Below are 27,157 nucleotides of genomic sequence, written 5' to 3' on the forward strand. Positions count from 1 at the left end.
GAAGAAGAGAAATTTGTTAACATTAAGTATAGATTTAAATGTCAGGAAGTCCTTTCTGAAAGTATTAGTATGGAGTGTAGCCATGTATGGAAATGAAACACGGATAGTAAATAGTGTAGACAAGAAGAGAATAGAAGCTTTTGAAATGTGGCACTACAGAAGAATGCTGAAGATTAGGTGGGTAGATCATATAACTAATGAGGAGGTATTGAATAGGATTGGGAAGAAGAGAAGTTTGCGGCACAACTTGACTAGAAGAAGGGATCGGTTGGTAGGACATGTTCTGAGGTATCAAGGGATCACCAATTTAGTATTGGAGGGTAGCATGGAGGGTAAAAATCGTAGAGGGAGACCAAAAGATGAATACACTAAGCAGATTCATAAGGGTGCTAAGCAGATTCATAAGGGTGTAAGTTGCAGTAGTTATTAGGAGATGATGAGTCTTGCACAGGATAGAGTAACGTGGAGAGCTGCATCAAACGAGTCTCTGGACTGAAGACCACAACAAGAAGTGACTCCTAGAAAATATGAGGAAGAGACATGACACTCTCACAGGTTCAAGACATGTTTCATTTCATGAACCAATGGTATTTTTCATAGGGAAATGTAAATTTTTGCAGTATGTGTGTACAACCCTTTTGTCTAAAGTGCTTTGTTTTGGAAGGTCTTGATACATTAATTTTATCTTTCATTTTTATGTGGTAAAGTATACAGTACTTGCATATGAAAGAGTTACACCTTGGAACTTTTATTGCCAAACATCTGTCCGAAGATGGTGGTAGAAAAAACTAGCATTATAATTATACCTACTTACAAATTTTACATTTGGATAACACGTTTTAAATAATTTAGGAGTAAAGGAGACCACTCACTGAATAGCAGAAATATTGAATTCCACACAAAAGAGAGAGAAAACTTTCTAGCTTTCAGGACCAAACTTTTCTGGAGCTAGTGAACACACACACACACACACACACACACACACACACACACACACACACACGTCACAGGTGTACACATGCCTGCACCTTACAGGTACAAGTGTGTGTGTGTGTGTGTGTGTGTGTGTGTGTGTGTGTGTGTGTGTGTGTGTGTGTGTGAGAGAGAGAGAGAGAGAGAGAGAGAGAGAGAGAGAGAGAGAGATATGTAAGTTATGCAGGTGAGTAGGAAAAACAAAACCGTAGTGATCAAATACACTACTGGCCGTTAAAATTGCTACACCACAAAGATGACATGCTACAGATGCAAAATTTAACTGACAGGAAGAAGATACTGAGAGATGCAATTGTTTAGCTTTCAGAGCATTCAGACAAGGTTGGCGCCAGTGGCGACACCTACAACGTGCTTACATGAAGAAAGTTTCCAATCGGTGCCTCATACACAAAAAACAGTTGACTGGCGTTGCCTGGTGAAACGCTGTTGTGATGCCTCGTGTAAGGAGGAGAAATGCGTACCATCGCGTTTCTGACTTTGATAAAGGTCGGATTGTAGCCTATCGCGATTGCAGTTTATCATATCACGACATTGCTGCTCGCGGTGGTCGAGATCCAATGACTGTTAGCAGAATATGGAATCGGTGGGTTCATGAGGGTAATATGGAACACCGTGCTGGATCCCAACTGCCTCGTATCACTAGCAGTCGAGATGACAAGCATCTTATCCGCATGGCTGTAACGGATCATGCAGCCACCACGTCTCGATCCCTGAGTCAACAGATGGGGACGTTTGCAAGACAATAACCATGTGCACGAACAGTTCGACGACGTTTGCAGCAGCATGGACTATCAGCTCGGAGACCGTGGCTGCAGTTACCCTTGACGCTGCATCACAGACAGGAGTGCCTGCGATGGTGTACTGAACGATTAACCTGGGTGCACGAATGGCAAAACGTCATTTTTTCAGATGAATCCATGTTCTGTTCACAGCATCATGATGGTCACATCCGTGTTTGACATCATTGCGGTGAACGCACATGGGAAGCGTGTATTAGTCATCACCATACTGGCGTATCACCCGGCATGATGGTATGGGGTGCCATTGGTTACACGTCTCGGTCACCTCTTGTTCACATTGACGGCACTCTGAACAGTGGACATTACATTTCAGATGTGTTATGACCCATGGATCTACCCTTCATTCGATCCCTGCGAAACCCTACATTTCAGCAGGATAATGCATGACCGCATGTTGCAGGTTCTGTACAGGCCTTTCTGGATACAGAAAATGTTCGACTGCTGCCCTGGCCAGCACATTCTCCAGATCTCTCACTAATTGAAAACATCTGGTCAATGGTGGCCGAGCAACTTGCTTGTCACAATACGCCAGTCACTACTCTTGATTGTATTGTGTTGAAGCTGCATGGGCAACTGTACCTGTACATGCCATCCAAGCTCTGTTTGTCTCAATGTCCAGGCATATCAAGGCCGTTATTAAGGCCAGAGGTGGTTGTTTTAGCTACTGATTTCTCAGGATCTCTGCATCCAAATTGTGTGAAAATGTAATCACATGTCAGTTCTAGTATAATATATTTGTCCAATGAATACCCGTTTATCATCTGCATTTCTTCTTGGTTTAGCAATTTTAATGGCCAGTAGTGGAGAACATTAGTAGTGTGCAGCTTGATACAGTCATTTTAATTAAATATATACGAATAACATTGCAAAGCAGTATGAAATAGAATGAGCATGTGAGGACTGTAGTAGGGACGGCAAGTGGTCAATTTCAGTTCCTTGGGAGAATTTTGGGAAAATGTGGTCCATCAGTAAAGGAGGCTGCATATAGGACACTAGTGCATCCCATTCTTGTTTGGAATCCACACCAACTCATATTGAAGGAAGACATCAAAGCAATTCAGATGCTGGCTGCTAGATCTGTTAATGGTAGGTTCAAATGGCATGCAGGTATTACAGAAGTGGATCAGGAACTTCCTGGAGGGAAGGCAGCATTCATTTTGAGCAAATATTGAGAAAATTTAGAGCACCTACATTTGGAACCGACTGCAGAATGATTCAGCTGCTGCCAATGTACATTTTGAAAATAATGACCACAAAGATGTAAGAGAAATTAGGGCTTGTACAGAGTCATAAACGCAGCCGTTTTTCTCTCGCGCTATTTGTCAGTGGAATAGAAAGGGAAATGACTAGTAGTTGTACAGTGTATACTCCACCACACACTTTATGGTAGCTTGTGGAGTATGTAAGTAGATGTAGAAGTAGAACAGGTCAGATAAATTTGTCATCAACTTACATACAGGGATTACTGGATTATACATCTCTCTGTTCCCTCTTCACACAGTTTATGTCTGTACTTTGTTCTTGTCTTATCTAGTTCATCTGTATACTGAACTGTCTAGCATTGCTTTGTGAAGATTGTGAACATGTAAAAGATTTCCTTTAGTTATGAAAATGTAGATAAATGTTGAAGTTCAGTTACAGGGAAAGTTCTAACATAAAATGAAATGTCTCAAAATGAAAAGAGTACACCTGTGAATACATGATGAGAGTGAGAATTTGAAGGTTAAAAGGAACAGTGAATACATATATTTGAATCAGTTCAGGTGTAGAGAAATATGTGCACTAGCATTTATGAAATTTACAGTATTAAGAAGGGTATGGTTGATTTAAATAAGCTTCATAATTCAGATTAGGTGCAAGGCAAGAGACAGTATAATAATTAGGCTTACAAAGTTGTAAATGAACTCGCAAGAGTAGCTGCATGTGTTAGTTAATATGACTACTTCCTAGACAAGGAGGGATGCTGGCCTCGGATTGAATCCACCTGGTGGATTAACATCTAAGGGTTGGTGTGCTGGACAGATTGAATGTGGTTTTTAGGCAGATCACACTAGGTGAATACCAGGCTATTTCCCATGTCCCACCTTAGGTACAAGCTACGCAAACATTTAACATACTGTCTTAGAATTTCACACACAATTTACTCAATATATAGACAGATTGGGTAGACTGCTACTATTGTGGAACATGCATAGGAGACTGATGGCCTTCTCTCTTTGGTCTCTTTAAACCCTTACTCATGATCTCCAAAAATTCATTGTGGTGTGATATTCATACATCCTACAACCCTTTAAAGGGACTGTCTAAATGCAGTGCAATGAAACTGAGCAAATCACTTGATGTGTGCTTATGGAGCCAGCCTCTCCCCTCCCACCATATGTCAATATGCAAAGATGGCAGTGAAGTTGAGGACCAGCCATACTCTATACATGTTAAGTGGTCATCATGGCAGGCGAATATGCAGACTAGAAAAGCAATGGTTCCTCTGCTACTTTGCATGCATTGTCATTATGGTCAGACAATGCTTTGCGAAAATATGGCATATGCAGTAACATGGACGAGGAGTTATATCCCAGGCTTTAAAACTGCCCTGATGGTGTACTGATGGCTGTTCAGATTGGCATCAGGCAAGTCAAGATCTCATGTTTGCTATAGTAATGCTTAATGGTTCAGTGCGACAAATTGCGGGAATCACTATGCAATCTAACATCTGCAGCCTTCACAGTAGAACAGGTTGAAGTGAAACTCAAATGGGGGAAAATCCTACATTTTACCATTCAGCGTACTAAATGTCATCAGAGAGATCAAAAAGTTTTGATTTGAGGGTGCAGCATATGTGCAGTATAATGGAACTGCAGTGCAAGTACTTAAGCACTGACATATAGACAAGAAATTAGAGTGGCATTTGTGTCTTTCCAATGTGTGTGAAGTAAATTCAGAATGGTGAACTATGGCGATGTTATTACCAAATGCACCCAAACAGGACCAGCATGCTGTTATTCTTTTCTTGGCTGCTTAATAACACTGGTAGACATCTATTAAAGAATGAAGAATGTGCATGGAGCAGCAAGCCTGCCAAAAACCACCATTGTGAAATGGTGTGCCAAGTTCTGTGCTGGTTGTGGTTTGGGACGAGATGCCGATCGATCTGGTAGACCAGCCTCATCCCATTCGGACAAGTGAGAAACTCTTGAGCATCAGCAGGAGACAATGTTCTACCAAATGGATATCTTCAATCCGGTGCATTTCTGGCATGATTGCCTCAGTGCTCATGAAGATTTTGTTTGATATTAGCATACCAAATATGAACTGTACAGCCTTTGAATAGAAACTTGTTGATTGCCCCTTATAGATACAGTTTATTGACCTTCTTTCCCTTCCCTCAAATAATCTTAATGATTCCTTAAACAAACTTTATATATATACACACACACATCCAAAAACAAAGATGATGCGACCCACCAAACGAAAGCGCTGGCACGTCGATAGACGCACAAACAAACACAAATATATACACAAAATTCCAGCCCTCGCAACCAATGGTTGCTTCATCAGGAAAGAGGGCTCCTTCCCTCTTTCCTGACGAAGCAACCGTTGGTTGTGAGGGCTGGAATTTTGTGTATATATTTGTGTTTGTTTGTGTGTCTATCGATGTCCCAGCGCTTTCGTTTGGTGGGTCGCATCATCTTTGTTTTTGGATGTATTTTTCCCACCTGGAATGTTTCCCTCTATTATATATATATGCGCTTTTGTTTGGTAAGTCTCATCATCTTTGTTTTTAGATATATTTTTCCCAAGTGGAATGTTTCCCTCTACCAGTGGAAGAGTAATTTAATTATATATGGTGACTTAAAAATTTACTTTCTCACCCAAAATAGAAACAGGATACATTGTTCAGCCTTGTAAATTCTTAATATCTGATGGACTGGTAAGTGAGCCAACCAGATAATATCTTATATCAAGTTCTTGTGACTATAAATAAAATTAGCTTACAGCTAGAAGTACATAATGCAGAATTAAGTGGCCACTTATAAGACCTCAAATTAAATGTTGAGGTAAAAAAAGACACCTCAAATTCAGTCCCACCCAAATCTTTAAGAAGGAGAATTAAGCAAACTCAGCAGCACCCTCGGTGAAGGAAAGTGGTCGGACATGAATGCAATTGATGATGTCAACAGGAAATTTAGAATATTTCATGAAATAATCGTCCTTCACTTATAGGAGACATTTCCAGGTAAAAGTATGGTTTAATAACAGCAATGGAAATAAGAACTGGATCACACCAGTTATAAAATATTCCTGCCATAGTAAGAGAATACACCTTATTTTGTGTAAACAAAGCAATGATTCTCATCAATTACTCAAATACACTGGTCAGCCAGAACAGTATGACCACCTGTCTAGTAGCTGGCACAGACAACAGCGGCAACGTATCACAGCCAGCACATCAATTGGAACTCACCAATGTGTTACTCGAACCACTCCATCACAATCCTGGCCTTGTGACATGGTGCATTATCTTGCTGAAAATTGCCAGTGCTGTTGGAAAACATAACTGTCATAAAGGGGTGTAAGTGGTCTGCAACCAGTATAAAATACTTCTTGGTCATCATGGTGCCTCGCAAGAGCTCCACTGGACCCATGAATGCCGAAGTGAATATTCCCCAGAGCATAATGGAGCTGCCACCAGCTTGTTTCCACAGTCCACGTGTCATGGAGCTGTTCCCCTAGAAGACAACGGATTCGCACCATCCCATCAGCATGATGGAAAAGGTATTGGGATTCGTCAAACCATGCGATGCAGTGCCAATGTCCAATGTTGATAGTCACATGCCCATTTCAGTCATAGTTGCCTATGTCATGGTATTAACGTTGGCATATGCGTGGCTGCAGAGGCTCATTGTTAGAGACTTTCAGTGCACTGTTTGTTCAGACACACTTCTACTCTTCCCAGCAGTTACGCCACAGTTCACCACCTGTCCTGTTTTACCTGTCTGCCCAGCCTACATACGACATCTGACACCTGTAATGAGGGCTGGCTGGCCAACAATGTCTGGACGTGGTTTCACCTCGGTTTTGCCACATGTTGAATGCACTTATCACAGCACTTCTCGAATACCTGAGAAGTTGTACAGTTTCCATCACTCTTTACACAGAAAAAGCACTAACACAAGCAATGAAAACTCTCGACTTAGATGATTACACATGCTTCACATTAAGTATGTTGAAAATACTTTATCACTTTACTAAAGCACTGTACACTCATGAATCACATAGTTCACACGTAAATCGTTGTAATAAGTGTAACAAATCTGGATGACAATGAATAAAAAAAAGTAGATTTTTCACTTAGAAAATTACATAGCAACACCTGTTTAATCTAACCTATATTAATGAAAGAATATCTGTTCTGCAGTATTGTTTATTTTAACATGAGACTGTTTAATAAAGACTGAAGTACAATCAAAATTAATACACTAATGCTCAAGTAACCACTGAAGTACACCAGTTAAGAGTGTGGTATCTAGTTAATTTGGATTTGATGAAGTGGTATATTATTATTTGGCCTTTTGTTTTGTCTTAAATAAAAGAAAACTGTACAAAGCAGAAACACCAACACGAATGTTCCAGATATACCCATTCCTAGCATTATAATTTTAGTTTTGTGCTCACTTTTTAATTTTAAGACATGTTGCATCATAACATTGGCATCAATTTTGCCTTGCTGTGAGTTTATGGACATATCTAATGACTTCAGAAAGGAACTGTCAAGGGAGTCATTGAGGTAGGATAAGTTTTGTGAAGGAAATGCTTGTATGGGGTTTTCTGAAAAAAGCAAACATAGTTATGGGCCATCAACCTAGTAAAAACAAAAACAAAGAAACGAAGGAATATATTGTTAACTACAAGATCTACATGTTTCTACATTCAACTTCTTTTTTTTTAAAAAAAAAAAAAAAAAAAAAAAAACAACATTATCATTTACGAATTATTTACATTTGTATACTATCCACAATTTACTATGATTCAACTAGGACATTCGCACCCTTGAGCGAAGATTGTATGGTGCCATGTCTTTATGTTGTGCTGGCTTGGCCACTCTTTTTCCTCTTCGGGAACTTCCTCCACCCTTCGGAAAAGTAGACACTATTGTTGAAGGAATTACATCTGGAGCGCCCTTAAGAGGTTTTAACCGACTTGCATGGACGATAGTAGTTCGGGTGGGCAGTTGCAATTTAACATTGACTGGTGACGTGATCTCAATAATTTGATAAGGACCTCTGTAGTTTATTACAAATTTCTTTGTTTTTCGTTTCGCAATGTATGGGGTTGACAGCATCACCCACTGACCAATTTTGTAATTTGGATATTTAGCTTGGGCATTACCTAATCTTTCCTGTCGTTCCAAAGCCTTTGTATTAGATTTTTGAACCTTTTTCCATACATCCTTCATCATTCGACTGAAATCTTTTACCATTTCTCTGACTTTTCCGTTTTTCTGCCTGATTACATCAAAGGGGGACGGCATTTTTCTCCCATAGACCACTTCATAAGGTGACATGCCAGTTGCTTCATGCGTTTTGGCGTTGTATATCGACCCGGTTATTGGTAAATAGGTATCCCAATTGGAATGTTGTTCGTTAATAAAATAACTAAGCATCTTGCCAATTGTCCGATGAACTCTTTCTGTGCATCCATTGCACTGAGGTTGTAACGGAGTTGTGCGTAATTTACGTATTTTTAGTAAGTGGCATAGTTGTTTCATTAATTCAGACATAAAATTAGATCCCTGATCTGTGATAATAGCTTCAGGTACGCCAAATTTAAATATCCAGTAGTTAACTAAAGCTTGGGCAACTGTTTTTGCTTGCTGATCTGGGAGACTTACCATAGCTAGATAGAGTGAAAAGTGATCTATAATCATAAGAACATACCTATTACCAGCAGGTATTTTATGAAATGGCCCTTATAGATCCATTCCACAGATTTGAAATGGACATGAAGCCTCGGGGAGCCTCTGTAAGGGTATTTTTAAACGAGAAAGTTCAGCTCGTTGTGCGCACGCAATGCAATTACGAACATACTGCGCAACATCCTGCTTTCTGGTTTGCCACCAAAATCGCTCTGCTACGCGTCTTTCGGTTGTCCGCTGTCCACCGTGTCCTGCAAGGATATGATCGTGGGCCTCTGCCATTATTTCTTGTCTGAGGTGTTGGGGAACAACAATTCGCTGTCCAAGTTTTGTTTTTCGCTATAATACACCATCTTCAAAGCAAATTTGTTTTTGAGTTGCGTATTTTTTGCATTCTGTATTCTCATCTTGTGCCTTTCTCCAGTCCGCAGTATCTCGGCCTGTTGCTTCCAAAAGTGCTATTTTCTGACTTAGGCAGTCTGCATTCGTGTGTTTTTTGCCTGGTTTATGGATAACTTCGAAATCCATTTCGAAAAGACGTAGGGCCCAACGGGTAAGACGACTAGATGGATCCTTTAACCCAAGGAACCATTTTAAAGCTGCATGGTCTGAAATAACCTTGAATTTGCTACCACACAAGTAGCATTTAAAGTATTTGATGCCATAAATAACACTTAACAATTCTTTCTCCGTTGTGGAATAATTTCTTTCTGCCACTGTTATTTGTCTCGAAGCGTAGGCTATGCGGTGTTCCACGCCATTAATATTCTGACTCAAAGCAACTCCTACTGAATGACCACTTGTGCCACAGGATAAAATAAATTCTTTATTATAATCTGGGTAGGCTAATACTGGACTGTGTGTTAACTTATCTTTAAGGGTTTAAAATGCTGATTCACAATCTTCAGACCAATGAAATTTTGCACCCTTTTTCAATAATTGGGTTAAGGGTCAGGCAATTTCAGCAAAATTTTGAACATATTTTCGGTAATACGATGCGAAACCAATGAAACTTTATACTTCTTTAACGCGTTGTGGTGTTGAGAAGTCCTTAACTGCCGAAATTAATCGAGGATCTGTTTTAATAACTTTTTCACTAATGACATGCCCTAGGTATTTAGCCTTTGTCAATGCAAAACTACATTTTTCCATATTTAACGTTAATTTAGCTTTTCTAAGTCTCTGAAAAACGTTACGCAGATGCACAGCATGTTCATTAATGTCTTTGGAGAATACAATGATATCGTCTAGATATACACAACATTGCTGAGTTTTGAGTCCTCACAATACTCCATTGAGTAGTCTTTGAAAAGTTGCTGGTGCATTTTTCAAACCGAAAGGCATTTTTATAATTTGCCGTTGGCCTCCAGGGGTAGAAAATGTTGTTTTATGCCTATCTTCAGGTGCAACTTCCAATTGATGATATCAGCTACGTAAATCGATTGTTGAAAAGTATTTACTGTTACCCAAACTGTCAATGATATCTGTAATGTTTGGAAGAGGATAAACATCTGAGATAGTTTGTTTGTTAAGGTGTCTGTAGTCACAACAAAATCTATATCGATTCGTACTGTCGGGAGACTTCTTTGGAATAATTACAATATTTGAATTATAAGGCGAATCAGAAAATTCTATAATTCCATCTTTTAGATGCTGTTCTAAAAATTCATCCAGTACTGGCTGTAAGTGACGCGGAACTCTATAAGGCTTCCTATAAACTGGGGGGCTATTTCCTGTTGGGATCCTATGCTGTGTGATATCTGTTGCTGGTAGTGGATCTTCTGCATTAAATAAATCTTGGAACTCAACTAAAACTGCTTCTATTGTGTCTCTATCATTTCCTTTCAAATGCTCAATCTTCTGGCGTAATGTGGTTTTATAGGCGTCTGGTTTCTGACCATCATCAATATCTGACCAAATGAAATCTTCTTCTTCAAAAGTACTGACTGTAGCTACTAATATTCCCTTATGCAACTCTCTGTCCTCCACTCCGAAATTGTCAATATGTACTGGTACTTTTCTTTCTCCCTCAACGTCTTGAAGCCGTACAACACTTCTACGTACAAAACAATGTGATACATCTAATTCCTCATTTTCCTCTAGTGGCTCTATTAGACATATTGTATCTGTAGGTACCTCAGGGTCAACGGTCATCCAGAAAAGTTTTCCTGAACCAAATGGTATCTTATCCCGCGAATCAACCTTCAAGGACGTTGCACGCAGTGTAATTGATTTCGCCTTCCGGTTGGGGAAATCTTGCGGCAGCGGGCCCTTTGCAGCAGTGTCACCTAGCTGAAACACTATTCCGCTAAGTTCTACAGTTTGCTGTCTGAGGTCGATTTTAGTGTGATGTTTATTCAGAAAATCCAGCCTTAGGATCGCGTCGTACCTCGTCAGTTACCTCTGTTACCACTTCTACATCTTCTTGAAATTGTACACCGTGAATATAGAAAATCAATGATGTACATCCTAATGACTTCACTTTATCTCCTCCTACTCCACTCAATCTATACCTTGGAGGGTCATATTTCTTTTCTCCAATGCATTCGTTACTCACTATTGATACGTTGGCGCCTGTATCCACCAGTATCCTTGCCTCCCTATCCTGTATGGTAGCAGATAACCAGCAGTCCGCCTTCACATTCGCCTTAATGGCATGAAATTTTATTGGGAACGCCTGGCGGCAGCTCCGACATTCCCGTTCGTGTTTAACTGCTTTCTATTTCCAAAACTTTCTTAGACCTGCATTCCTTGAATGTGTGACCTATTATACGAAAATAAGTGCATTGAGGTTGTCTGCAGTTTTTTGCTATATGTCCCTGTCGATCGCACCTAAAACATTGTACTCCTGCTGAAAATACATTTCGCTTCTCCGTGTATCTGGTGGCAATGTCTATTTCTTTGAAATCCGTCGCCACAGATACAGCTTCCGCAAAATTTTTAAGGAACTCTGCCCTGACATGACGGGACCTTTCAGGAGGTAACCCACGTGAAAATGTATCCAGAGCTCTATCTTCTGCCTCTTGTAAAATAACTTTATTTGCTTCATCACTTGTTGTCAACTGATAGGTGTTAATATTAACTTTTCTAATCCTATCTACAAAACTTTCTAACGACTTGTTTTGCCTCTGAGTGATAGTGTTTAATTTTTCCCTATAAAATCTACAGCTGTTCTGTTTTTGAAAACGTTTAAGTAATCCTTTCTTCAATTTCTCAAATGTTGGAGCATTCCGTGATTCTTCATGGTATAATACATGTGCTTTAGCCTCTCCTATCAATCTTAACTTTGTCATTTGTAAGAGCTGTTCATCTGACCATGATCCTAACTTTGCAGCTGCTACTAAATCATCGAAAAAGGCTGTTATGTCTTTGACAGGTTTACCTGAAAAAGGAGTTACCAAGGCTGCTGCTGAGGAATCTAGGGTGGGAGGGATTGAACTGGTTTGCCTAACCTCACACAACTGTTTAAATAATGCATTATTATCATTTTTAATCTGTACTATTTGATTAACTAAGCTCTGAATAGCTTCCGCAGTCAAAACCGCTTGTGGTGCTGACTCTGACTTTCTACGATTTCGTGCCATCATTTTACAAACTGTTAGTTACACAATCTTACTATACTGAATTAAAAAGATGTTTAAATATTTTCGACAAACTCTTAAAATTATGAGAGCAAATACACTTCTAAATAAAGAAAATATTACGACTGCTCTGCGAACCTCTATCCTTTTACACATTAAACAATACTAACTGTGGACCTTTAGTGACTCATTCACACCTCATATTGAGCCAAGGGTTTTTTTCTCTGACACCAAATGTAACAGTTCTGACACTAAATGTAACTGGATTTTCTCTTTTGATGCTAGTCAATTGTCAGAATGAGCATTACTGCAAAGGGCATTTGATTCTAAAGCATTATGTCAGGGTAAAAATACTAAATAAATTAATTTTTCTTTCTTAACAACATGTGGGCAGGGTGGGTTCTTCCTTGGCACGGGTATGAGGTAGAATGAAACAGCATTTTTACACAAGATAACTTTTATTGCAAGTTTCGTACAACTGTTTCCTTACTCGATATTCTGGTTCGGAGAGAGGCAGCTGTGTCGTTTGCGAAGCCTTCTGCTGCGTCAGCGGCAGCATCTGATTATGCCTGGCGGTGTGTATCTCGTGTCGCCGTCTCACCCAGTTGACTGGAGACGCGCATCGTGCTGTGGCCCGTTTAATTATTGAGAGCAAAGTCGTGCATCGGATGGTGATCCTTGGATGTGGTGTCCCAGTGTTTCTCTTCTCTAAGCGGCCACATGTGTTGTGCGTCGGCCAGCGGAGGGGCGAGGCGGGGGAAGGCCAGTGTCCCGGACTCGAACAACAGACTCCCGCTTGCCAGTCTTCGGCTGTCAGACCTTCATTCCAGCTCACAGGTGACTGCTGATGTGAGGCCGTCTCCTTCCCATCCTCACGAGTCACTCAGGTACGTAAAAATCAGACTTCAAATACCTTTTAACTTCTGTCTTCTGGCGCTGAGGCTGCTGCTTGGTATTCCATTACAGCGGCGGACTTGGTGCGTCTGTGCGTGATGTAGTCTCTTCTTGCATGACGGTCTTCAGCACCGAAACTGACTGAAAACAACTGCTACTCTTTTCTTCTTCCTTCGTCTGTCGGGCCCACTGCGTCTCGCTTATTTATTCACTTCAGTTTACTGGAGGTGAACGACTTCACAGCCATTGCCTCTTCTGTCACGTTGAAAAGCTTCTCGAAGAAACTTCTTAACGTCGGTCATTGGCTCTTGGAATGTAGGCGAGGGCCTTTGATCACATGTGACAACTGAGAAACACGTGAGCCGGTCATTGCCTCTTCTGTCACGTTGAAAAGCTTCTCGAATAATCTTCTTAACGTTGGTCTTTGGCTCTTGGAATGTAAGCGAGGGCCTTTGCTCACATGTGACAACTGAGAAACACGTGAGCTGGTCGGGCGATGCCCTGATGGCCGAATCGACAGTGTCCGCTTATGTGGGGAGGGCGATGGCTTCTGAACTTGCTGACTTCATGGTCATTGTCTCATCTGCTCTGCTGCTCTGCCCGCTGTTTGCCAGTGTGTAATTCTTCTAAACTAAACTAAGTTTTTCATTTATTTTCTAATTTCACTAATTTATTTACTTATCTTAAGTACCACTCAACACTGGTATTGCCTGGACAGGTTTATATTGATAGTGGGTGGTGGTCATGATGTTCTGGCTGATCAGTGTACTGTAATAGTTATGCATGTACCCTAACATGGTTGATAAAATATACTGAAAGAATGCACAAGGATGAGCACATTGACCAATCCAGCAACAATCTAAAAACAATGTGGAATATTACAAAAAGGCAAAGACGAGAACACAAAACAGTACACATAAAATAAGATGTTAAACACAGCAATGAATTGATAACTGATCCTGATGTGGAGGTGACCACCAAGAGGTTACGAAGGTTGGGTGGACGGCGGAAAGACACTCTTGGTGGAGTGGGGAGGATTTCATGAAGAATGGATCTCATTTCAGGGCAGGATTTGAGAAAGTCGTATCCCTGCTGGAGAGCCACATTCAGAGTTTGATCCAGTCCCGGAAAGTATCCTGTCACAAGTGGGGCACTTTTGGGGTTCTTCTGTGGGAGGTTCTGGGTTTGAGGGGATGAGGAAGTGGCTCTGGTAATTTGCTTCTGTACCAGGTCGGGAGGGTAGTTGCGGGATGCGAAAGCTGTTTTCAGGTTGTTGGTGTAATGGTTCAGGGATTCAGGACTGGAGCAGATTCGTTTGCCACGAAGACCTAGGCTGTAGGGAAGGGACCGTTTGACATGGAATGGGTGACAGCTGTCATAATGGAGGTACTGTTGCTTGTTGGTAGGTTTGATGTGGACGGATGTGTGAAGCTGGCCATTGGACAGATGGAGGTCAACGTCAAGGAAAGTGGCATGAGATTTGGAGTAGGACCAGGTGAATCTGATGGAACCAAAGGAGTTGAGGTTGGAGAGGAAATTCTGGAGTTCTTCTTCCCTGTGAGTCCAGATCATGAACATGTCATCAATAAATCTGTACCAAACTTTGGGTTGGCAGGCCTGGGTAACCAAGAAGGCTTCCTCTAAGTGACTCACAAATAGGTTGGCGTACAAGGGGGCCATCCTGGCACCCATGGCTGTTCCCTTTAATTGTTGGTATGTCTGGCCTTCGAAAGTGAAGAACTTGTGTGTCAGGATGAAACTGGCTAAGGTAATAAGGAAAGAGGTTTTAGGTAGGGTGGCAGGTGATCGGCGTGAAAGGAAGTTATCCATCGCAGCGAGGCCATGGACATGCGGAATATTTGTGTATAAGGAAGTGTTGCATCAATGGTTACAAGGATGGTTTCCGGGGGTAACAGATTGGGTAAGGATTCCAGGCGTTCGAGAAAGTAGTTGGTGTCCATCAATGGTTACAAGGATGGTTTCCATACTCTGAAATTTTGTAAAGGATTTCTTTGACTTATATTTTTTCTGGATTGGAAGGAATCTAATGAGAACTCTGTTTGCAAATATAAGGATATAGCAGTAAATTATTTTTATTACTGCAAGTCATATGAAGACCTTTGATATAAGAACACTGTCAGTATTTGTTACGATTGATATTCCACGTCTTTGATGTCTCTGAACAGTTATGTATTTTCTGACTAAAACCAGAGGTAATGTGAATTTTCTATTGTTTAGTAAAATAGATGTCATAGTGTGCTGATTTGAAACTTTCAGGCAGAATTAAAACTTTGTATAGGACCAGGCCTCGAACCTGGGAACCTTTCATGAACAAGTGCTCAGTAGCTGCGCATCCAAGCATGACTCATGACCTAACCTCATGGTTTTACTTGCTCTAGTGCCTCATCTGCTAACTTCCAAACTTCAATGAAGATTACTTGTGTACCTTGTAGAACTAGCACTCCTGGCAAAAAGGATACTGCAGACACAAGGCTTGACCACAGTATAAGGGATTGTTTCCAGAATGAATTTTCACTATACAGCATAGTGTGTGCTTATCTGAAACTTCCTTCTAGATTGAAAACTGTATGGCAGACTAGGATTTGAACCTAGGACCTTTGCCTTTTGCGGCGAAGTGCTAGTGATGATTCTGTCGCAGCCCCCGGAGGATTAAAATATTCTTTACAGTTGGCAGTCTATCAACTGTCATTAACAAATTTGCTCTTGTTATCGCTGAACCACTAACCTGCCATTGTTGTTGTCCTTTCCAGACAGTTGCTTTCCTTAGGTCACTGAAAATCTCAAAGCAGTTCCTGTTTTCACAAAAATGTGAGACAAAATTTAATGTTAGTTGATGTCAATGTGGGATCCATTTGTTGCCCTGCACAAATCAAGATGATATTCCACTCCTCACCATTATTCACCAACATTTCAGGTGTAACTGTCCATACTGCTGAGACAATTCTTTCCCATAAATGATTGATGTCTCTCATCTTTTCACTGTACACAACATTTTTTATGTGCCCCAAAAGGAAAAAGACCAGTGGGGTTAAGTCTGGGCTTCATGGTGGCCAAGGTATTGGACCAGCCCCACCTGTTATAACCTTTAATCACCAATAATTGCGTGGATATTCAAACACACTCACTTAGAAACAATAGCTCGTCACATGATAACAACTCAGTATCTCTTATTCGACTGCCAAGCCGTGACATGCGGCCGGCGCCGTTCGTAGCTAGGTGGTGCTCCCGCGCTCAGCCGAGTTGTGGAGCGCCACTATTCCAGTTTGCACGTACTGTCGTGGTGGCACTGTTAAATGTCGTGGCACTGTCACAACACTTTTCCCCCCCTTGAAAAAAAAAAAACACTCACTTCCTTGGAGACAGGGACAGTGCAGAGACATCCATGGCCTCTTGTGAGGCCCCGAGAAGATCCCGCGGAGAGACACGAGAGTATGGTCGAAAATGTCCAGGACGGAAGCTCGTGCGTGGAACGTGCCTCCTGGACAAGATTATGGGTGAAAACTCCAGAGCAGCATCCATAGGTGTTGTGGACCTGGGGGTGTGCTCCAGCGAGATGGGTCCCGGAGAAGGCGGCGTCGCGACTGGGGCCGGTTCCGGCGTACTTGGAAGCGGTAGCGATGTCGGCTGCATCAACACGTACGGTAGATCGGCAGCAGTGACAGGACTGGCTTCTCGGGCTGGTGGAGGCGAAGGAAGCGGCAGTGGCACCAGCGTGGCCATCACTCGTGGGCGCATCTGGTCATAATGGCGAACAACCATGCCGTCGTCCGTATGTATTACACAAAGCCGGCAGCCGCGAAGAGCCTTGACCACCCCTGGAATCCATTTAGGGTGAGATCCATACACTCGTGCCCACACGTCGGCGCCCACCGAGTATTTTCCCGCGCTAGGGGACACAGCACAAGGCCAGACAGGGTGAAGCAGGTGTAGTAGAGTGCACAGTTGGCGGCCATGCAAGAGTTCAGCAGGGCTGCGATCACCCAGAGGCGTGAAGCGATAAGAACTCAGAAATTGGAGCAGAGCGTCATCTGTGTTAAAATCACTAAGGAATTTTTTCATCTGGCTTTTGAAAGTGTGGACAAGGCGCTCGACCTCCTCATTCAATTGCGGATGGAAGGGCGGTGCTATAACATGATGAATCCGTTGTCCAGTACATAAATCACGGAAGGCCTGCGAAGAGAACTGAGGGCCATTGTCCGTGACGATCGTGGATGGAAGACCTTCTAGCGCAATGATTTTGGACAAAGCTAGCGTCATTGCTGCAGTGGTGGGCAACGGACAGCAAACAACAAATGGAAACTTCGAGAAGGCGTCAATCAACAGTAGCCAGTAAGTACCAAGGAAGGGGCCGACAAAGTTGGCGTGTACCCGTTCCCATGGCTGCGCCGGATCAGGCCACAGAGAGGGCATAGTATGAGGTGCAGCCAGTTGTTGAGCACACCGACCACACGCAGCAACCATGTGGATGATGTCCGAATCAATACTGGGCCAATAAACGTGCCTGTGGGCCAGGGACTTAGTCCGAGAAATACCCCAATGGCCTTCATGCAACAGTTTGAGAACATCTTTGCGAAGAGAGGCTGTCACCACGACCCGTGGAGATGTGCCATCCATGGCCAGAAGAACAACACCATCACGAACAGACAGATGAAGGCGCAAGGCATGGTAGTTGCGAAGGGGATCCGATGCCCGGCCCTTGGTCCAGTCCGGCCAACCCCGTTGAACAAATCCGATCACCTGACGCAGGACCGGGTCCCGTGCAGTACCCAACGCGACCTGCGAACCTGTAAGCGGAAAACCCTCGCCCGCATGACGTTCTTCCTCATCAATGTGGAAACAGAGTAGTTCATCATGATCGAAAACCGGGTCAGGGCCCATTGGCAATCGCGACAATGCGTCAGCGTTGGCATGCTGGGCTGTGGGGCGATAGTGAATCTCATAGTGAAAACGAGACAAGTATAAGGCCCAACATTGCAGGCGGTGAGCTGCCTTATCCAGAAGCGACGCTGATGGGGTGAACAGAGAGACCAGCGGCTTGTGGTCGGTGATGAGGTGAAACTTAGAACCATACAAAAAAACGCTGAACTTTTTTAGAGCATAAATGATAGCAAGCGCCTACTTTTCAATTTGAGAGTAACGCTGTTGCGCATCGTTGAGGGTCTTGGAAGCATAGGCGATGGGTCGTCCTGACCCATCCTCGTACCGATGGGCGAGAACAGCCCCTAGGCCATACTGTGACGCGTCAGTCGCCAGAACCAAGGGCTGACCCGGATGGAATGTGGCAAGACAAGGCGCCGACTGCAAATGAGCCTTCAGGCGGACAAAAGCCTGCTCACACTCATCGGACCAACAGAAAGGGACGTTTTTGTGTAACAGTTGATGCAGAGGATAAGCTACCGCTGCCGCGGATGGAATGAATTTGTGATAATAAGCAATCTTGCCTAGAAACGCCTGAAGTTCTTTGACCGTAGACGGCCGGGGTAGAGCATTAATGGCTGCAACGTGCTGACGTAGAGGACGTATACCCTCATGGGACAAGTGGAAACCAAGATACACAATGGAGGGTTGGAAGAGCTGTGACTTGTCCAGATTGCACCTCAACCCAGCCGAATGCAAAACCTGAAACAGTGAACGCAAATTGCGAAGGTGCTCCTCAGTGGAGGCCCCCATGACAACAATGTCATCCAGATAGTTTATGCAGCCGGGAACGGAAGCCGTGAGATGTTCCAAAAACCGCTGAAAAATGGCTGGCGAGCTAGCGACGCCAAATGGTAACCGCTGGTACTGATACAACCTACAAGGAGTGTTGATGATGAGAAATTCCTTGGAAGAAGCATCCAACGGCAACTGATGGTATGCCTATGATAAGTCAAGTTTGGTAAAGAACTGCCCCCCATTGAGCTTGGTAAATAACTCCTCAGGACGGGGAAGAGGATAAGTGTCAATGAGGCTCTGAGCGTTGACAGTGGCTTTAAAATCACCACACAATCACAGACTCCTGTTTGGTTTAGAAACCACCACGATGGGCGATGCCCATTCGCTGGAGGTAACAGGAAGGACAATCCCTGCAGCTGTTAACCTGTCTATCTCAGCCTTGACAGATGCATGCAACGCCACCGGAATAGGGCATGCCCGGAAAAACTTAGGGCGAGCTGTAGGTTTAAGAGTAATGTGGGCTTCAAAATCCTTGGCATGACCCAGACCAGCAGAGAACACGGATGAAAATTCAGAACACAATCCATCCAGCTGTTGATACAGAATATCCTCAGATATGAGGTGCACATCATCATCAATGGACAACCCGAACAACTGGAAAGCATCATAACCGAACAGATTTTCAGTGCCCGCATGATCCACCACATAAAACGTGAGTGGCCTAACATCAGACTTGTAGGCAGTGGAAGCATCAAACTGGCCAATGATAGGAATTTTCTGTTTATTATAAGTTCTCAGATTTCGCGTAACTGGAGACAAGGGAGGGGAGCCCAACTCCAAATACGTGCGAGAATTAATGAGAGTTACTGCAGAGCCAGCGTCCACTTGCATGCGAATGTCTTTATCCAGAACATGAACAGTAATAAATAATTTATTTGTTTGAGAAAGCACACAATTAACATCCATGTCCGATGCCTCGTCCTCGTCGACAGGAACTTTAGGGGACTGACACACAGAAGCAATGTGGCCTTTTTTCCTACATGAATTACACGTAGCCCTACGTTTGGGACATGCAGCCCTATCATGCTGTACGAAACAACGTGGACAAGAAGGAAGTGTGGAACGAACCTGCTTCTGTGGTTGCTGTTTTCGCTGCAAGCGTTGCAGCCCAACGTGATGTTGTTTACGCAAGTGAACTGCCGCCACATCTTCGTTCTCCTGTGAAACAGCAAATTGTCCGCATTGAAAGTTGACTGTACAGCGCCTACATCACACCACGCGTCTATTTGCGCGCCAGCAGCGTGAGACACTTCAAAGGATTGAGCGATGCTTAGAACTTCTGACGACGACGGGTTTAGCAGTTGTAGGGCACGTTGCCGAACTTCTTTATCAGGAGCAAGCCATAGAATAGCATCCCTAACCATTGAATCAGCATAAGACTCATGATGAGTGTCCGTGACAAACTGACATTTCCTACTCAGACCGTGTAGTTCCGCAGCCCAAGCCCGGTAAGATTGATGGGGCTATTTACGACACCGGTAGAACGCCACATGGGCGGCAACGACGTGGATGTTTTTTCGGTAATAGTTAGACAATAAGTCACACATTTCTTGGAAGGACAGAGAGGCAGGTTCCCGCAGAGGGGCTAACTGAGATAGCAGCTGATAGATCCGTGGGGAAATCCAAGATAGAAATAACGACTTACACATAGGAGCGTCGACAACGCCAAAAGCCAAGAAGTGTTGCCGCAAACACTTCTCATAATCCTCCCAATCTTCAGCGGCCTCATCGTAAGGAGGGAATGTAGGCGGAGAAGAGGAAAACAGACGATGAGTAAGCGACGTCGACAATGCCTGAATAGCAGCCGTCAGCTGTGTTTGTTGTTCAATGAGCGCTTGCATAAGCTGTTTCATTTCTACCCCGTCACGAACACACAAATCCACAACGCAGTGAAAATATCCAATCTCGTCGCCAAAAAGTGTTATAACCTTTAATCACCAATAATTGCGTGAATATCCAAACACACTCACTTAGAAACAATAGCTCGTTACATGATAACAACTCAGTATCTCTTATTCAACTGCCGTGCTGTGACATGCGGCTGGCGCCGTTTCTAGCTAGGTGGCGCTCCCACGCTCAGCCGAGTTACGGAGCGCCTCTATCGCCATTTGCGCGTGCTGTCGTGGCGGCACTGTTAAATGTCGTGGCACTGTCACAACACCACCTATCCACCTTCCTGGAAAGTTAGTGTCAAGAGCTGCACGCAGGTGGTTCACCATCATACTAATGTCTAAAATTACGTTGCACTGTTATAACTGACTCAGTTTTCACAAGCCAAACAACACAGTGTGCTTTCTGTTGTGAAATACACATTGTTGCTGAGTTGCTCTACACTGTACTGCACGCACACCTGGACTGAACTGATGGAACACAGGAAAAAAACAGTACTGGTGCCATCTCAAGGTCAACCAGACCTGCCAATTGTAGGAGGGACAAAATTGGAGAGTTGATGAATCAAACACCACAAACGAGAATAGTGTATGTCACTTTGTACAGATTTTAGGGAACATTAAAACTAGGGAATTCTTTTTCAAACACCCTGTATTTCAATATTGGTTTAGACACAACAAATCTATGCAAATAGCTGTATATAACTGCTTAACATGATAAATAAAAACAAATGAGTTCAATACCAGAGACTATACATCCTCACAACATTAAAGGCAAAAAAAAACTGAGACACCAACTCACGAAGACCACAAACTCACACAAAATAACATGCTAAAACCTTTTTAATACATTTCCAATGCCTGTTTGGACACTGCCCCATAATATTTTCAAAGTTAAGATATGTGACTGATTACTCACTCTCTCAGACTACAAAATTTATCTATCTATTTGTTGTTAGCCAACATATGTTGAAATAGACAATTTTATATTTGAAGTTTTACATCATGTTTACTATTTTACCATTTCATTGCTAGAAATTTTCTTAGTGCTGTCAGATTTCGCGTGGTGCATTTAAAACTGGTAGGAAACACATACATTTTTTATACAATTCTGTAATATTTTGCATGCACTTTAGCAGTTTCAGGAATACAAAATATTGAATTTTTATTTCTCTCTTAGCATAATTATTATAGTAAGTGACAGATTTGAAGAATACATTTGGATGAGTGGATTTACTGTGTACATTCAAATTCTGTAACATTAGAAACACTTATCAACTAACAATTTATGACAGTGCTTCTCGAAAGTATCACTTGGTAAATCTCTCATTGATGGTGGTAGCTTGTTATATAGCTTCATTTCTGTGCATGTGTAGATACTTTGGATCTTGCACAGTCCTGTAAATTCTATGTCTAGTTTCATGGGAATGGATCTTGCACAGCCTAGTAAATTCTACGTCTAGTTTGTTTAATGGGAATGGATAGCTGTTCTGCAAGGTAAAGTATTTATGTATTTACTTTTATTTTTATTTCTCTATTGATTTATTTATTTATTATTTTTTTGTGGAAAGAAGACCTGTTTTAATATAAAGGGACGGTGCAATCAAGATGTCTTTAAAATGCTTTCTGTAATTCCTGTGTTTCTGCCACAGGAACACTGTTTAAGCACCGGGAGAGTTGCGCCGTAGTTTTATTGAATATTGCAGATGAGACTGAAAGAAAGGATAGTAGGAATGTTTTTAATTTGTTTAACAAAAAGATTATGCTAGATAATTTGGTACATAATTGTGCAGTGCAGCCGCCCCAAGTCAGTTTGGTATCCAGGTGTAATCCAAGGAGTTTAACAAAATCATTCTCATTTACTTTTTCATTTAGCTTGTGCAGGAAGAAGTGCACAGTTCGTCTTGCTATTGTTTAGTATAAGCTTGTTGTTGTTAAGCCATATGATAAACTTTTCAAGCACTGCTTTTGCTTCTTTCCTCAACTCTTCCAAGTTGTTAACCATGGTAATCAGGATAATGTCATCAGTATATATTATAGACATGTGTTGTTATAAAGCAGGCAAGTTATTCTTGTAGACCAGAAAAAGTAAGGGTCCAAACAGTGAGCCTTGTGGCACACCTCTAACAGCTGATGGTGCATTTGATTGACAGTTATTTACCATAACTACCTGAGTTCTGTTATTCAAGTAAGGTCTAAGTAGTGCTAGTTCATTACCCTTGGTACCACACCGCTTTAGCTTATTTGTGAGTATTTCACCTGACACAGTATCAAATATTTTGCTCAGATCTAGTAGTAAGGCACAATTGAAGAATTTTTTCTCAAAACCATCAAGAATGTCAGTAACAAGAGTTTCTATAGCATTTACTGCAGACACACCTGGCCTAAAGCCAAAAAGTGAAGTGGAAAATAGATTTTGACCCCCAAAATATCTACAAAGTTGTAATTTAATACAACCTCGGATATTATGGCTATGACTGGTGATGTTGGACAGTAACTTTCAGGTCTGTTTTCGTCCCCTTTCTTATAAACTGGGATAACAATAGTAGCCTTCAGGACCATGGGAAATTTTCCAGTCTGGAAAGCATTGTTGATCAGAAACGTGGGAGGGGCAACAATTTAGTTAACTGCCCATTTCAGAAAGGTGTTTGAGATGCCAGAGTGACCTTCACTGTAAGGGCTATGTAGGTTTGTGACCATTTTGTATACAAACTATCCGAAATAAAAATGACTGACATTAATAGTTAAGGATGTTTCTAAAAGATGTGGAATTAAATTGTAAAAACTTCAATGTAAAAATTATTCTTAATTGTATATCTAAAGTTCAAGCCTATTTGCTGTAAGTGGTCAGTGATTAATAAACTGAATAATAATTATTTTTAATATGAAACAACTCATTACTGGTGTATTTCCACATCTATCAAAGGCCTTTTGAAGGCTGGTATCAGATTACTGACAAACAAATGGAGTGCATTGCTCCTGAGCAGTTGCTTGTAGGAGATACAATGTATTATGTATGCAGACAAGCAACTGACTTCAGTAACTGAAATTCTATTTCAAAGTAAAACAGTCAAGCAATGGGTATCTTAGAGTTCAGTACTGGGGGATCTGCTGTTCCTTGTACCTGAATTTAGATGTCACAGAATCATTTTATTTGCGAATCACTCAACTGTACTTCTCAAAGGGGCAACTCCATACCACTCAAAACACAAATCCATGTCAACCACTTGTAACAGTTAATACACAACTATTTCAAATCCCTGGATCTGTGACTGCAAGATAATCTTAGATAAAAGAAACTCAACACTTAGGTTAATGTTAAAAGAAGTACTGCAAGCATTTACTACTCGGAAAATAGTCAAAAGGGCATATTATCCAGATGCACATGCTCACCTAAGATACAGTGTGGTGTTCTGAGATTTAATTACAGTCTTTGAACAGTGCAGTGGTATGCATTACAGAGCAATGAGACAATGAAATACAGCATATAATGCTATCACCATATGAATAAGTAAGCTGCTGCTATAGAACAACCTTATTTGTATCTAAGGTAGCACTCATTTGAAAGCTAGAGAATACATGAAAACAGTTAGTGTAGATAAACATTGTGAATTGGCAGCCATCAAACAACAAAACCAGACAACCATAACAAGTTATTCATTCTGTGTGTGTACTGCTCATCTATTGATAATGTGAACACTTGCTTCAACAAATTAACTGAAGTCCTAGAAAGAGTCTCATTCCCCAAAATTAACACAATAATATGTGGAGACATGAATACTAACGCTAGTGTTGAGGGAGAAATTAATAACAACTTCCTAAATATTTTGAGCACTTTTGGCTCAACACAAATTGAAAGACTGCTACCAGAGGATCAAAAAGGTCAGAATCAGTCTTAGACCATGTACTTGCTGATATCGGCAGGGAAAATTGTAAAGCATTCCTAAAATATCTAGCCATATCTGATCATTACTGCCAGATAATGAATCTAAAGACAGGTTTCGTAAAATCTTGAAAACTGCAGGCCTACAAAAGAATCTTCTTGGAGTGTAAAATACATATTTTTTCTAAGGTGTTGGCTAATCAAATCTGAGATGAAGTGTACAGGGAAAGCAATGTAGATTCTAGGTTCTCTAAATTCTGCACATTATTTAAATAAAGTTTTGAGGGAACATTTCCAAAAATAGCCACTTCAGTTAAGGAAAATAGATGGATAATAGCGGGTAATAGAAAGTCCTTCTAGATACTTAAATTCCTCAGTACTTCACAAAAGCACTAAACTCATCAGCAGATCCTAGATTACTATCACAGGTACAAACAAATATACAGGAGAGGACCACTTGCTACAAAAATATCATTCAATAACGAAAATACATATAAGAAAGTAAAAAAAGAAAATCGGTATGCAATGCCATAAAAAATAAAATTACAAAAGGCAGACACAAGTGTAATAAGATAGAAATCAACCGTGATGGTAAAATAATAGAAAACTCTCAAGAATTGGCAAATTTATGAATTTTCATCTACATCCATACTCTGCAAAACACTTTGAGGTGCATGGCGAGGGTATGCCCCATTGTACCAGTTATTAGGGTTTCTTCCTGTTCTATTCACATATGGAGTGCAGGAAAAATGATTGTCTGATTGCCTCTTTGCGTGCAGTAATTATTCTAAACTCATCTTCATGATACCTATGTCAGCGATATGTAGGGGGTTGTATATTCTTGTTGTTGTTGTTGTCTTCAGTCCTGAGACTGGTTTGATGCAGCTCTCCATGCTACTCTATCCTGTGCAAGCTTCTTCATCTCCCAGTACCTACTGCAGCCTACATCCTTATCAATCTGCTTAGTGTATTCATCTCTTGGTCTCCGTCTACAATTTTTAACCTCCACGCTGCCCTCCAATGTTAAATTTGTGTTCCCTTGATGCCTCAGAACATGTCCTACCAACCAATCCCATCATCTTGTCAAGTTGTGCCACGAACTCCTCTTCTCCCCAATTCTATTCAATACCTCCTCATTAGTTATGTGATCTACCCATCTAATCTTCAGCATTCTTCCGTAGCACCACATTTCGAAAGCTTCTATTCTCTTCTTGTCTAAACTATTTATCGTCCATGTTTCACTTCCATACATGACCACATTCCATACAAATACTTTCAGAAGCGACTTCCTGACACTTAAATCTATACTCAATGTTAACAAATTTCTCTTCTTCAGAAACGCTTTCCTTGTCATTGCCAGTCTACATTTTATATCCTCTCTACTTCGACCATCATCAGTTATTTTGCTCCTCAAATAGCAAAACTCCTTTACTACTTTATGTGTCTCATTTCCTAATCTAATTCCTCAGCATCACCCGATTTAATTCAACTACATTCCATTATCCTCGTTTTTCTTTTGTCGATGTTCATCTTATATCCTCCTTTCAACACACTGTCCATTTTGTTCACCTGCTCTTCCAAGTCCTTTGCTGTCTCTGACAGAATTACAATGTCATCAGCGAACCTCAAAGTTTTTATTTCTTCTCCATGGATTTTAATACCTACTCTGAATTTTTCTTTTGTTTCCTTTACTGCTTGCTCAATATACAGATTGAATAACATCAGGGAGAGGCTACAACACTGTCTCACTCCCTTCCCAACCACTGCTTCCCTTTCATGTCCCTCAACTCTTATAACTGCCATCTGCTTTCTGTACAAATTGTAAATAGCCTTTCGCTCCCTGTATTTTACCCCTGCCACCTTCAGGATTTGAAAGAGAGTATTCCAGTCAACATTGTCAAAAGCTTTCTCTAAGTCTACAAATGCTAGAAACGTAGGTTTGCCTTTCCTTAATCTAGCTTCAAAAATAAGTCGTAGGGTCAGTATTGCCTCATGTGTTCCCATATTTCTACGGAATCCAAACTGATCTTCCCCGAGGTCAGCTTCTACCAGTTTTTCCATTCGTCTCTAAAGAATTCGCAGTAGTATTTTGCAGCCGTGACTTATTAAACTGATAGTTCGGTAATTTTCACATCTGTCAACACTTGCTTTCTTTGGGATTGGAATTATTATATTCTTCTTGAAGTCTGAGGGTATTTCGCCTGTCTCATACATCTTGCTCACCAGATGGTAGAGTTTTGTCAGGACTGGCTCTCCCAAGGCCGTCAGTAGTTCTAATGGAATGTTGTCTGCTCCCGGGGCCTTGTTTCGACTCAGGTCTTTCAGTGCTCTGTCAACCTCTTCACGCAGTATAGTATCTCCCATTTCATCTTCATCTACATCCTCTTCCATTTCCATAATATTGTACTCAAGTACATCACCCTTGTATTGACCCTCTATATACTCCTTCCACCTTTCTGCTTTCCCTT

The sequence above is a fragment of the Schistocerca serialis genome, chromosome 4 (assembly GCF_023864345.2).
Source record: "Schistocerca serialis cubense isolate TAMUIC-IGC-003099 chromosome 4, iqSchSeri2.2, whole genome shotgun sequence".
In the NCBI taxonomy this organism is placed as follows: domain Eukaryota; kingdom Metazoa; phylum Arthropoda; class Insecta; order Orthoptera; family Acrididae; genus Schistocerca; species Schistocerca serialis.